The sequence below is a fragment of the Bombina bombina genome, chromosome 2 (genome assembly GCF_027579735.1).
Source record: "Bombina bombina isolate aBomBom1 chromosome 2, aBomBom1.pri, whole genome shotgun sequence".
Classification (NCBI taxonomy): Eukaryota; Metazoa; Chordata; class Amphibia; order Anura; family Bombinatoridae; genus Bombina; species Bombina bombina.
Window position 1 is genome coordinate 627,180,087 of NC_069500.1, and position 14,759 is coordinate 627,194,845.

General features: G+C 36.7%; 1 protein-coding gene across 1 annotated transcript in view; it reads right to left on the reverse strand.

Annotated features, from left to right (window-relative positions):
- PTPRD (protein tyrosine phosphatase receptor type D) overlaps nucleotides 1-14,759 on the reverse strand; it is a 666,726-nt gene that overhangs the window by 342,150 nt on the left and 309,817 nt on the right. The window lies entirely within an intron of this gene.

The window sequence follows — 14,759 nt, forward strand, 5'->3', positions numbered from 1 at the left end:
CATCTTGGATATTTTGTGTAATTTAGTGTTTATTTTTGTTTGTAATTTAGTTAATTATATTTAATTAATGTAATTGATTTAATTGTAGTGTAATGTTAGGTGTTAGTGTAAGACATTAGGTTTTATTTTACAGGTAAATATGTATTTATTTTAACTAGGTAGTTAGCAAATAGTTAATAACTACTAACTAGTCTACCTAGTTAAAATAAATAAAAACTTACCTGTGAAATAAAAATAAAACCTAAGATAGATACAATATAACTATTAGTTATATTGTAGCTAGGTTAGGTTTTATTTTATAGGTAAGTATTTAGTTTCAAATAGGAATTATTTAGGTATTAATTGTAATTTTTATTTATATTTATTTAAATTATGTTAAAGTTAGGGGTGTTAGGGTTATGTTAGGTTTAGACTTAGGTTTAGCGGTTAATAACTTTAGTATAGTGTTGTGCGCGACATTGGGGGCGGCAGAATAGGGGTTAATAAGTGTAGGTAGGTAGCAACGACTTTGGGTTTGGCATATTAGGGGTTAATAAGTGTAATGTAGGTAGCAACGACATTGGGGGCAGCAGATTAGGGGTTAATAAGTGTAGGCAGGTGGCGGCGATGTCGGGGGCGGCAGATTAGGGGCTAATAATATAATGTAGGGGTGTTTAGACTCGGGGTTTATGTTAGGGTGTTAGGTGTAAACATAACTTTTTCCCCATAGGAATCAATGGGGCTGCGTTACGGAGCTTTACACTCCTTTATTGCAGGTGTTCCCCATTGATGTCTATGGGGAAATCGTGCACAAGCACGTAAAACCAGCTCAAAGCAGCGCTGGTATTTGTGTGCATTATGGAGCTCAACGCTGCCATATTGCCTGCAAACCTGTAATAGCAGTGCTATAGGGAGGTGAGCGGTGACAACTACTTGCAAATTATTACCGAGCTGTTCATAACTAGGGATGGGCGAATGTTTCTAAAAATTCGAAATTTAAAACTAATTTTGATACATTCGTTCGTTTGAATCGGATTTCGAATGTTTATATAACATTCTAACATTCTATTTTCGAATTTTCGTTTTCAAATTTTTCAATAAAATTCTAAAATATTCGTTCAAATAATAGAATGTTTAGCTATGTATTCATTCAATTTCAAAATGTAATATTCGAATTTGAATGTGACATTCGAATTCAAATGTGACATTCAAATTTGAAATAGTATTTCTAGTCTACAACTGTGTTTAATAAATGTAATATTCGAATTTGAATGCTACATTCAAATTCAAATGTCACATTCGAATTTGAAATAGTATTTCTAGTCTGATACTGTGTTTTAAATGTGATATTCGATTCAAATGTGACATTCGAAATAGTATTTCTAGTCTAATACTGTGTTTTATAAATGTAATATTCAAATTCGAATGTGACATTCGATTGTAATGTGATATTCGATTCGAAGGTGACATTCAAAATAGTGTTTCTAGTCTACAGTGGTGTTTTATAAATGTAATATTCTAATTCGAATGTGATATTAATGTGACATTCGAATTCGAATGTGACATTCGAAAACTGTAAATAACATTCGAAAATCAATTTTTTAAGAATATTCATTCTTATCAACATTCTATTATGTAAATCGAATTTCTACAATAAAATTAACATTAACATTCGAATTCGGATATAAACACATTCGCCCATCCCTACTCATAACGCAAAACTCATAATCTGGCCATATGTATTGAGAGAAAGTAGTGACACCGTAGAAGTGCAACAATGCAGCACAGTACAGTACGGTGTTCCTTCTTCCTGGCATAATACATGTAGAGAGTCACAGGCAGCCTTCAAAAATACTTGACTTTGCAGATCAGTACCTGGCAGTGCTAGAGTGCAGTGAAAACTGGAGACTCACTCCTATAGCCCCCAATTTTCCTTATTTGACTTTTGAACATCCCTCACCTCTATTTTACTGCATTCTAACAAGTATATATATATATATGTTTCAGGATAACATTTATTTCATAGAAATGTTTAGTTTCCCCATGTTCATACTTTGCTAATGCTATTGTTGTGTAAAATAAGAACAAATGAACTTGAGAGAAAATAATACTAATACATTACTTCTGCATAAAAGAAAAAAATGTAAACAATTGTTAAGATGTGAACTTTACTTTAAATGTAGACTGCTGTCAAAGGAAACACATTTTCAGTTGGAAATCTGACTTTAAGAGAGATTAATTTGAAAACAATTTCCTCCAGAGTTTAAATAACTGATTATCTTTGTATTTTCAATTTGGCAAGGCAAGAAATAGATAAATAATATATGGCAGGACTAAAGTGCTGACAAGTCATCCAGATATCATTAATCTACGAGATGAGGTGTCTTTGTGCTATAATAAAATTGCACACATCCAAAATAGCCAGAGCATTATCAAAGGCAATCTGGCACAACAATATATATTTTAAGATAACATAGTTTAAGCCTTGAACCAACACCATCAGGACTCTGATAAAATAAAAATGTACTGTTAAATTACAATTAAATACCGTAAGACTGCGTAATCAACAAGTGCAATGCATTAGCACTTACTCTGAATTTTAAATGAGCAGTAGACTTTTTGTTTCTGACAGATGTCATAATTTACTTCAATTTGCCAGCCCCCTGTATCATGTTACTGCAATCAGCCAATCACAGACTCATATACATATAGACTGTGAACTTTTGCACATGCTCAGTAGTAGCTGGTGCCTCAGAAAATGTGTATATACTTCAATATCCCCCATAACAATCCCACTGCCTCATCTGCTAAACAACTTCTGCAACTCACTTCCTTTTTCGGTCTGTCACAATGGACTGATTCTCCCACTCACAAAGATGGTCACTCCCTTGACCTGATCTTTAGCTATCGATGCACTCTCTCAAACTTCTCAAACTCCCCTTTTCCGCTTTCTGACCACCATCTCCTTACCTGCAACATATCATCCCTTCCTACAACTCTCCCACCTTCTACGCCTCACACCAAACTTCACAGAAGCATTAGGTCTTTAGATCAGCAACAACTTGCTAATTCCCTTCAACCCCTCCTCTCATCCTTCTCCGTATTTTCCTGCCCTGAACAATCTATCTGCCACTATAATTCCACCCTTATATCCGTCCTTGACAATCTCGCCCCTCTTACCACTGCTAGGAAATCACACACTCATCCCCAGCCCTGGCATACTCCTCTGACACGGTACCTACGCAGATGTTACCGTACTGCTGAACGGCATTGGAGAAAATCACGGAGTTCAGCTGATTTTCTTCATTACAAATTCATCTTGAACTCCTACTACTCTGCCCTTAATCTCCACAAGCAACACTACTTCTCTACTCTTATCTCTAATCTTTCTTCAAACCCAAAACGTCTGTTCTCCACTTTCAATACTCTCCTCCGCCCTCCCCCACTTCCTAATACAACTTCTCTGTCAGCTCAAGACTTTGCCAGTCACTTCATTAACAAAATTGACTCCATCAGACATGAAATCAGCTCTCAACACAATTCCATTCTCTCCCCCCCTCAAATACTCTCACTCAACCACAACCCTCATAACCTGAAACTTAGTTCATTCTCCCGTTACTGAGGACGAAGTTTCAGCACTTATACTGCGCTCTCACCTCACTACCTGTCCCCTTGACCCTATCCCCTCACAGCTGCTCCCCTCTCTCTCTGCTACCCTTACCCCTATACTAACACACATTTTCAACCTCTCCCTCAGCACTGGTACATTTCCCTCATCGATGAAACATGCGCTGGTCAAACCTATCCTCAAAAAACCTTCCCTTAATCCTACCTCCCCATCCAACTACCGCCCAATTTCCCTCCTCCCTCTTGCTTCAAAGCTTCTCGAAAAACTAGTATATGCACGCCTATCCCATTTCCTTACGTTAAACTCCCTTCTTGACCCGCTGCAATCTGGATTTCGTCCCTATCACTCCACAGAGACAGCTATTGTTAAGGTCACCAACGACCTACTTACAGCTAAATCAAAAGGCCAATTCTCTCTGCTTATCCTCCTTGATCTGTCCACAGCCTTTGACACTGTCAACCACCCTCTTTTGCTCCAAACCCTCCAATCCTTAGGCATCTGTGACACAGCCCTTTCGTGGCTCTCTTCCTACCTGTCAAACCGTACCTTCAGTGTAGTCTTCTCTGGGGCCTCCTCTGCCCCGTCACCACTTTCTGTCGGAGTACCGCAAGGCTCTGTCCTCGGTCCCCTTCTCTTCTCAATCTATACATCATCACTAGGTTCCCTAATAAAGTCCCACGGTTTCCAATATCATTTGTATGCCGATGACACCCAAATCTACTTCTCTGCACCAGAACTATTTCCTTCCTTGCTAACCCGTGTCACTAACTGTCTTTCTCACATCTCTTCCTGGATGTCCTCTCATTACCTCAAGCTAAATCTATCCAAAACTGAGCTCCTCATTTTCCCCCCTTCTTCCAAAATCTCCACCCCCAATATCGCTATAACTGTCGACAACTCCATCATTACCCCTACCCCGCATGCCCGATGTCTCGGGGTCACATTTGACTCAGATCTTTCCTTCACTCCTCACATTCAGTCCTTGGCTACAGCCTGCCGCTTCCACCTTAAAAACATCTCTAAAATTAGACACTTCCTTACACAAGACACAACTAAGATTTTAATCCACTCTCTCATTCTTTCCCGCCTTGATTACTGCAACTCTGTCCTCTCTGGTCTCCCCACCTGCCGCCTAGCTCCTTTACAATCCATAATGAATGCCTCTGCCAGACTCATCTTCCTTAAACGTTGCTCTTCATCTGCTGCGCATCTCTGCCAATCCCTTCACTGGCTTCCTCTTGCCTCTAGGATCAAACACAAAACTCTCACTCTTACATACAAAGCCCTCAACTGCACTGCTCCCCCCTACATCTCAGACCTTGTCTCCAGATACTCTCCCTCCCGTCCCCTTCGCTCTGCTCATGACCTCCTACTCTCCTCCTCTCTTGTCACTTCATCACACTCCCATTCTCCAGACTGGCTCCCATCTTGTGGAACTCTCTGCCTCACTCCACAAGACTCTCTTCTAGTTTTAAAAGCTTCAAGTGCTCCCTAAGACTCTACTGTTCAGGGACGCATACAACCTACGCTAACCTTTCCTAATACCAGTTCCTCTCCTCCACTGCAATCCCCTGAACCCTCTTAGCATGTAAGCCTAAAAGTCCAGCTGTTTGTAGATCACCTTCTTAAGAGCTGACTACAACAGTGCAACTCTTGGTAGGGCCCTCTACCCTATAATTGTTTTGTTGTACTCCCCCTTTGTTTATAGCGCTGCAGAATCTGTTTGCGCTCTACAAATAACCGATAATATATAAACAGAGTAGAGTATGCACACTTTGATAATATAAGTAAATTGGATAGTCTCTTAAACCGCATGCTCAAACTGAATCATAAAAGTTTTATTTTGTCTTTAATGTCCCTTTAAAGAATCAATAAAGTCATTTTTTCACAGTTTTGTTAAAGTATATTAAAGTTTATAAAGTTTTCTTTTTTTTTCTGGGTGCTTACATTTTGAATAAACCGCTGCTCCTTAACTTGTTCGCCACCTTTTAGGTGGCAGACTGCAATCATCCCGATCAGATAGGATCAGATACGATTGGGATGATTGACCCCCCCTCCCGATTGACCTCAAATGTGCAGGGGGTGGCATTGCACAAGCATTTCACAGAAATGCTTGTGCAATGTTAAATGCCAACAGTGTATGCTGTCAGCATTTAGCGATGTCGGACGGACATGGTTCGCTATAGCGAATCATGTCCGCCCGACATTTGGTAAATTGACCCCATTGTTTATACAATTTCACATTGGGTCTGAATAAAAAAATAAAAAAATCAGACATTTTAGGAACTGATGGAGCGAAATTAATTTGACTTTAAAATAAGTAAGAAGTAACCATCTTTATTAATCAGCCGGTCTCATGATGAATTTAATTATAAATTCCCATGTTTACTAAAACTGCACTTTTGTTTGAAGAAAAAGCATTTTACTCGCACTGAAATAGACTGCAATAATACATTTAATAACTACATAGCTTCATGCTTTTGTATTTTGAATAACTGTGTTCAATATGTTAACATAATAAAAAAGTACTAATGTAAACCACAGAGGATTTAAAATAAAAAAAATAAAAAAGAGGAAATAAAATAATAGCTGCTAATAGACTATATGTAAAAATGTCCCAGGTGGACTCAAATAGGAAATCAGCTACATTCTTTTTTGCTTGCTCACACAGATATTCAGTTGTGTTCTGTTGACTCAGGCCATGGGTGTCCACTGGAAATCTGTATCAAATTGCGGTTCATGGTTTTCCTGATGTGATTTTTCCCCCCTATGCTTTCAACGCAAAAGGTGATCTCTTCAGTGCAATGTGTTAAAAAACCTACCGAAACTGAAGAGATTAAAATACACTCTATTTAAGACATCCGCTGTGAGGATGCATGCAATATACTGAGTAGAAAGTTATTTATTTTTGTATTTAAATCCCATGCATTAGGTTTAAACTCAGAGGTTCATTTTCAAGATTATGTATGAGGGATTAGCTACATAATTCCCATTACTCTTAAAGGGCATTGCAAATCTAATCCTTCATTCTCCAGCACTGCACATTACATTGTAAAAAAAACAAACAGCCCCCGGAGCACTAGTCCTGCTTAGCAAAGGATATCAGGAATGCAATAAAGTGATAGCATTCTCACAGATAGTATATTCAGCACCATTTGAACATTTCTACCTTGGTTTTATTATGAATTTAAATGTATGGATTCCAGGGACACTTACAGAAATGCTATAAGCAGAACATACTGTTGCAGAAAGATAATGCAAGCTATAAAGTTCAAACACTCACACACAAAAACAATTCTTAAAATTCTTCCTCTGTACAATTCCAGCAGATTAATAATTAATGTTAACTTGTTCACAATAACAACATGCTTCAGCTAAACAATTGTAGCTTAAATGAATGCTATTTTACTGAATTAGTAAAGCATTTCTATGAATATTTTGCTCATTCCATTTTTTTTTTACTTAAAATATAACTTCTTTTCAGATCCAAATATAAAATATAACTGCTATTCAGACATATTTTTTCAAAAAAACACAAAAGGTAGGAACTCAACTCGGAACAGAAGGTATGCAATAGCTCGCCCTTTGGCATGATGCCCATCCAGGGTGTGGCCTGGATGGGCATCATGCCCATCCAGGTCTAACCCCATCCAAAAGGACAGTCCAGCCCCGAAATACAGAAGAGAACTTTCCTGTAGCATATCAGTCTGACCCCATCCAAAATGACAGTCCAGCCCCGAAATACAGAAGAGAACTTTCCTGTAGCTTATCAGTCTGACCCCATCCAAAAGGACAGTCCAGCCCCGAAATACAGAAGAGAACTTTCCTGTAGCATATCAGTCTGACTCCATCCAAAAGGACAGTCCAGCCCCAAAATACAGAAGAGAACTTTCCTGTAGCTTATCAGTCTGACCCCATCCAAAAGGACAGTCCAGCCCTGAAATACAGAAGAGAACTTTCCTGTAGCATATCAGTCTGACTCCATCCAAAAGGACAGTCCAGCCCCAAAATACAGAAGAGAACTTTCCTGTAGCTTAACAGTCTAACCCCATCCAAAAGGATAGTCCAGCCCCAAAACACAGAAGAGAACTTTCCTGTAGCATAACAGTCTGACCCTATCCAAAAGGACACAAAAATAGAGAAGTAACTGGCGCCTAGATAGAATACAAGCTCACTATAAAGAGTCCCTAACAATTTCTAAAATGATAGCATTGGTGATGAATAGGAGTGCCAAAGGCTAAAGTATTACACAGGTTAAGATAGAGATGGCAGAGCCAACTTGAAATCAGTCAATAACAAATTAATGTGGGGACAAAATGAATCAATAGGGCAATATACTATACCTAAATATATTTATTTTGAGAGAACAACCTCTCAAGACAAATTAGATATAAAAGATTAAAATACAAATAAAAAATCTGCCAAGGGGTCTAGTAATGATTGATCTGTAGATATAACATCAGAAATTGGAGAATTTATACAATTGATAGGTTAAAAATATATTACAAAAAGCGTATAGAGGATAATCAATACCTTGGGAAAAATGATCCAAGTATTTGATCTAAAGATCTAAGTCTCTACAAAGAGAGACTATGATTAAGAAGGCCCTTGTATAGGGCTGAAACGCGTAGACATTTATCTGCATGGGATTTGTGAGGGTGTCTATCCTTCCAGGATCGTTTGATATTGGGGAGTTAATTATCCTTAGAACCCACTTTCAGACGTTAGTTTGCATAGGTTTCCTTTTTTCTTTCATTTTAGGTGATCATCTACATTGGAATACTACTTATATGGGATAACCTTGGAACAGGATCCAAATCATTCTTTCATAATTTATTGGAACTTATCGACTTATCACTTACTATTGGCCTATGGACATTTATTTATATTATTTAGACATTTTTTAGAGTTTTTTTTAAGTGTGCCGGCACTCTTCTAGTGGATATTAGCCATTTTTGATATTTTTTTCAGACTGACACTCTCATCACTGTTTCTCACATATTTGTATTAGATTATTATTATTGGGATTCATCTATTATCTATTAGCACTTTATAACACTTATGTGTTTATCTATGTTACAAACTGGATTTACTTATATTAACTGCGCTTATATTTACTTTTCTTTTAAAGTATTTTGTGTTTTTGCTCTATTCACACATTTGGATCAGCTTACTATCTATAGCCCTTCTTATCCATAGTCTCTCTTTGTAGAGACTTAGATCCTTAGATCAAATACTTGGATCATTATTCCCAAGATAACCCTGTATTGATTATCCTCTATACACTATTTGTAATATATTTTTAACCTATCAATTGTATAAATTCTCCAGTTTCTGATGTTATATCTATAGATCATTACTAGACTCCTTGGCAGATTTTTATTTGCATTTTATTTGTATTTTAATCTTTTATATCTAATTTGTCTTGAGAGGTTGTTCTCTCAAAATAAATATATTTAGGTTTTTATAACCCCTCTACTCTTATTCGTATATTGCCCTATTGATTCATTTTGTCTCTAAAAATAAATATATTTAGGTTTTTATAACCCCTCTACTCTTATTTGTATATTGCCCTATTGATTCATTCTGTCCCCACATTAATTTGTTGATTGATTGATTTCAAGCTGGCTCTGCCATCTCTATCTTAACCTGTGTAATACTTTAGCCTTTGGCACTCCTATTCATCACCAAAAGGACAGTCCAGCCCCAAAATACATAATTCTCCATGCTTTGTATTTTATTCTTTGATTTTATCTTAATTTTTTCATTTCTGTTTGATAAAGCAGAAAAATTTAAAGAGACAATACATACGGGGGGGGTTGCCCTTGTCACGAATACGAAGACCACTGCTCCTGTTATCCTGTTAATTTACACCCCATAGGTTGGTTCCCTTTTTATTAGTACTCCCAGCTGCCCATTCATGTAAGACTTTTTTTTTCTTTTGAGCCATTGCTTGTTGGTACAGCCAATCAGTGGCTATAAAGCTTGCCCCAATAAAAAATATATTAAAAGCGCACTCCAGACTCAGCATAAAGGAACACAATATACATTTTCTAAATCACTTGAAAGTAGTGCAGCATAACTGCAGAAAGCTGACAACAAATATCACATAACCATCTGTATGTAAAAAATGAAAATATTTTCATAACAAATTATAAAAAATTATACAGGTTACAAAAAGAAGTGTACTGTGAACAGTTATCCTTCAGCTACTGTCAGCTCACAAAATTTCATAGTAAACTTCTTTAAAACTGAGGTGGGAAATAACATGACTGTGCCTGTAAATGCAAGATGCTCGCTCCCTTTAAAGTCCCAGGACCTGATTGGCTCTCTAAAGTCTCTTTACAGTGCGATGTGGCTACAGAGAACATTTTGAGGTAAAATATCTTCCTTTTTTGCACATAGAGGTGTTAAGGTGATATTTTCTTGATGGCTTCTTACAGCTATGCTGCATCACTTTCATGGGCTCCAATATTTGGGTCCCTTGAAAAACAAAATTTTTCTTTCATGACTCATGAAAAGAAACTCATTCAATTTTAAACAACTTTCCAAATTTTAAACAAAAATGTAAACAACTTTCCAATTTAATCCTATTATCAAAATAAACAAAACGTTTAAATGTTTAAAGATACATGTCCCTAGGGGTGAGTTCTGCACCTCCTATTAAAGTTTCAGAATCATTTTAAACAACTTTGATTTGACATTTTTAAATATAATTTGTAATAAGTTCACTAACTGCATTTTCATACATATTACATAAACGTTTTAAGCTTAACCCTTTAATGACCACAGCACTTTTCCATTTTCTGACCGTTTGGGACCAAGGCTGTGTTTGTGTTTAGCTGTAATTTTCCTCTTACTCATTTACTGTACTCACACATATTATATACCGTTTTTCTCGCCATTAAATGGACTTTCTAAAGATACCATTATTTTCATCATATCTTATAATTTACTATAAAAATAATTATAAAATATGAGGACAAAATGGAAAAAAACACACTTTTTCTAACTTTGACCCCCAAAATCTGTTACATATCTACTACCACCAAAAAACACCCATGCTAAAAAGATTCTAAATTTTGTCCTGAGTTTAGAAATACCCAATGTTTACATCTTCTTTGCTTTTTTTGTAAGTTATAGGGCCATAAATACAAGTAGCACTTTGCTATTTCCAAACCATTTTTTTTTTTTTCAAAACTAGCGCTAGTTACATTAGAACACTAATATCTTTCAGGAATCTCTGAATATCCATTGACATGTAAATATTTTTTTTTAGAAGACATCCCAAAGTATTGATCTAGGCCCATTTTGGTATATTTCATGCCACCATTTCACCGCCAAATGCGATCAAATAAAAAAAATTGTTCACTTTTTCACAAATTTTTTCACAAACTTTTGTTTTCTCACTGAAATTATTTACAAACAGCTTGTGCAATTATAGCATAAATGGTTGTAAATTTTTCTCTGGGATCCCCTTTGTTCAGAAATAGCAGACATATATGGCTTTGGCGTTGCTTTTTGGTAATTAGAAGGCCACTAAATGCCACTGCGCACCACACGTGTATTATGCCCAGCAGTGAAGGGGTTAATTAGGGAGCATGTAGGGAGCTTTTTGGGGTAATTTTAGCTTTAGTGTAGTGTAGTAGACAACCCCAAGTATTGATATAGGCCCATTTTGGTATATTTCATGCCACCATTTCACCGTAAATGCGATCAAATAAAAAAAAAAACTTTACATTTTTCACAATTTTCGGTTTCTCACTGAAATCATTTACAAACAGCTTGTGCAATTATGGCATAAATGGTTGTAAATGCTTCTCTTGGATCCCCTTTGTTCAGAAATAGCAGACATATATGGCTTTGGCGTTGCTTTTTAATTAGAAGGCCACTAAATGCCGCTGCACATCACACGTGTATTATGGCTAGCAGTGAAGGGGTTAATTATGTAGCTTGTAGGGAGCTTGCAGGGTTAATTTTAGCTTTAGTGTAGAGCTCAGCCTCCCACCTGAAACATCAGACCCCCTGATCCCTCCCAAACAGCGCTCTTCCCTCCCCCACCCCACAATTGTCCCCGCCATCTTAAGTACTGGCAGAAACTCTGCCAGTACTAAAATAAAAGGTATATTTGTTTTTTTTGTAGGTTTTTTTTTAGAATATTTACACATGCTGCTTTGTAGGATCCCCCTTAGCCCCCAACCTCACTGATCCCCCACCAAACAGCTCTCTAACCCTCCCCCTCTGCCTTAGCGGCGCCATCTTGGGTACTGGCAGCTGTCTGCCAGTACCCAGTTTAGTAAAAAAAAGTAATTTTTTTTTTTTTTAAAATGCCCTTTTCTGTAGTGTAGCTTCCCCACCCCACCCCACCCCACCAACCTCCCACCACTTGCAGATAACTTATATACTTAACAATATTTTTTTTTTCATATTTATTATAATTATTTTCAGATTTGTTTCTGTAGTGTAGCGGTTCCCTCCCGCTCCCGCCCCGTGCACGCGCCCGCCCGCCACCCCCCGTGCACGCCCCCGATCCCGCCCCCCTGCACATTACACGGTGCATCGATGGCCGCCCACCCGCCTCCCAAGTCCGCTCCCACCCACCAACGATACCGGCCATCGATGTCCGGTGCAGAGAGGGCCACAAAGTGGCTCTCTCTGCATCGGATGGCCATTTAAGGTTATTGCAGGATGCCTCCATATCGAGGCATCACTGCAATAACCGGAAAGCAGCTGGAAGCGAGCAGGATCGCTTCCAGCTGCTTTCCACACCGAGGACGTGCAGGGTACGTCCTCAGGCGTTAACTGCCTTTTTTTTGAGGACGTACCCTGCACGTCCTCGGTCGTTAAGGGGTTAAAGGGACATGAAACCCATTTTTTTTTATTTCATGATATAGAAAAAGTATGCAATTTTAAACAACTTTCTAATTTACTTCTATTATCTAATTTGTCTTATTCTCTTGATATTCTTTGCTGAAAAGCATATCTAGATAGGCTCAGTAACTGCTGATTGGTTGCTGCACTTAGAAGCCTCATGTGATTGGCTCACCCATGTGCATTGCTTTTTCTTCAATTAAGGATATCTAAAATATTAAGCAAAATAAATAATAGAAGTACATTTGATTGTTGTTTAAATGTGTATTATCTTGGGTTTAGTGTCCCTTTAACATCAATTTATCACAACACTGAAAAATCAGCATAAAAGTAATGTAATTCTATATAACATTAAAATAATTATATTATATGTTTTCCTCTGATCTTTATTTGTTGAGTTGGTATACATTACAGAGAATTAAAAAAGAGCAAATATAAACCATGATTTTTTTTTCACAAATAGCCATTGCTAATGTAAATAAGATGCATTTTATTACAGCATTTCTTCTGGGTTCTTTTTTTTATCAATCAGTATTATTTTTTAGAACATTAAAGGGACATGAAACCCAAATTTTTTCTTTCATGATTTAGAAAGAGCATACAATTATAAACAACTTTCTAATTTACTTCTTTTATCTATTTTGCTTCATTCTCTTGATATTCTTTGCTGAAAAGCATATCTAGATATGCTTAGTAGCTGCTGATTGGTAGCTGCACATAGATGCCTCCTGTGATTGGTTCACCTTGTGCATTGCTATTTCTTCATTAAAGTATATCTAAAGAATGAAGCAAATTAGGTAATAGAAGTAAATTGGAATATTGTTTAAAGTTGTATTCTCTACCTTAATCATGAAAGAAAATGTTTGGGTATAGTGTCCCTTTAATACTAGCAATAAAATCAATTTGAATAAAAAGAACTTTAATTGTAACAAGCAAAACAAAAAAAAGATAGATCACTTTAAACCTGAATGTACAGATATCAGTTATGTGCATAAACCATATATTCCGAAGTTACAGGATGGAGAAACATTTGATAAACACCACAAGCTGTGGGGTGTTAGAAAAAGAACGCCACTGAAAAGTGTCTTTACATTGTGGTCTATGGGAACTGTGTGTTCCCTGTAAATATATACGTATATGCTTATATACATATATATTTATGTGTTCATATGTGTATATACTATATTTACATTTGCTGCCTATCGCTGTGCTAGTTCTCATGCCTTGTCTGACGGCATGAGAACGAGGCTCCCATCGGAGTCTATGGAAGCGTGCTTTCATGAACGCAGTGCTTCTGTGCAATACAAACACGAGGTCTCATTCGCATTGTACCTCACCTCTAATACCAGTGCACGCTGGTATTACAAAGAGGAGCACAAATATCACTTAAGCAAAAGCGATATTTTTTTTGCGCTCCACTTATAATCTGGCCCATTCTGTTTTGTTTTCATGGCACATTTATCACACCCTTACATATTATTGCAGAGTATGTTGGATTTTTTTAAATAAACAAAAAATAGTAATAATATTTTTAACCGAAAACCTTTGAGGTGGGATGGCTTACATTTGTTTCTCATATTATTCTCTATTGAAACAGTCTCATTTAAAATGCACACAAATTTTCAGCTAAATATGTAGAGTAATGTCAAGCACAAATCTCTTCTAGTACATTTGTTCTTAGCAGCAACAGCTTACTAAGATTTATGGCTTCTATTAATTATACAGAAATACTGTAGATTTGCTCTCAGAAATCAATTGTAACATGAATAAGCAGCAGTATTTATAATTACAAACATAAATTACTCTAGACTTCCGTATTTTTTACATTTCCTCAATTTCCATTTTTAAACTTTGGAAATTATATAAAAGTAATTCTGCCCCTGCCAGCAATGGACAATATGATTAATGAGAACATCTGTTAAAGGTAGGTTTAAAAAAAAAATAAAAAAAAAATTATATATATATATATATATATATATATATATATATATATATAAAAAGAGATATGAGTTGAGGACTGCAGTCCCCAATTCACCCTATAGCTCAATTATACAGATAATACCGCCCTGAAATTACTACAGGACCCCTATATACTCCACACTAACTGAGGGTACCTAGCAGCCTAGTCCCAGAGAAAAAGAAGCGTCCCTATACACTTTTAATACTTAGCACATAAAACAAAGAATATGAGATGGCGCAAGATATCAGCTAGTATATATACATTAATATAATAATGGATACTGTATATATTGAGGATTCTAAATGTGAGTTGGAAATCGTA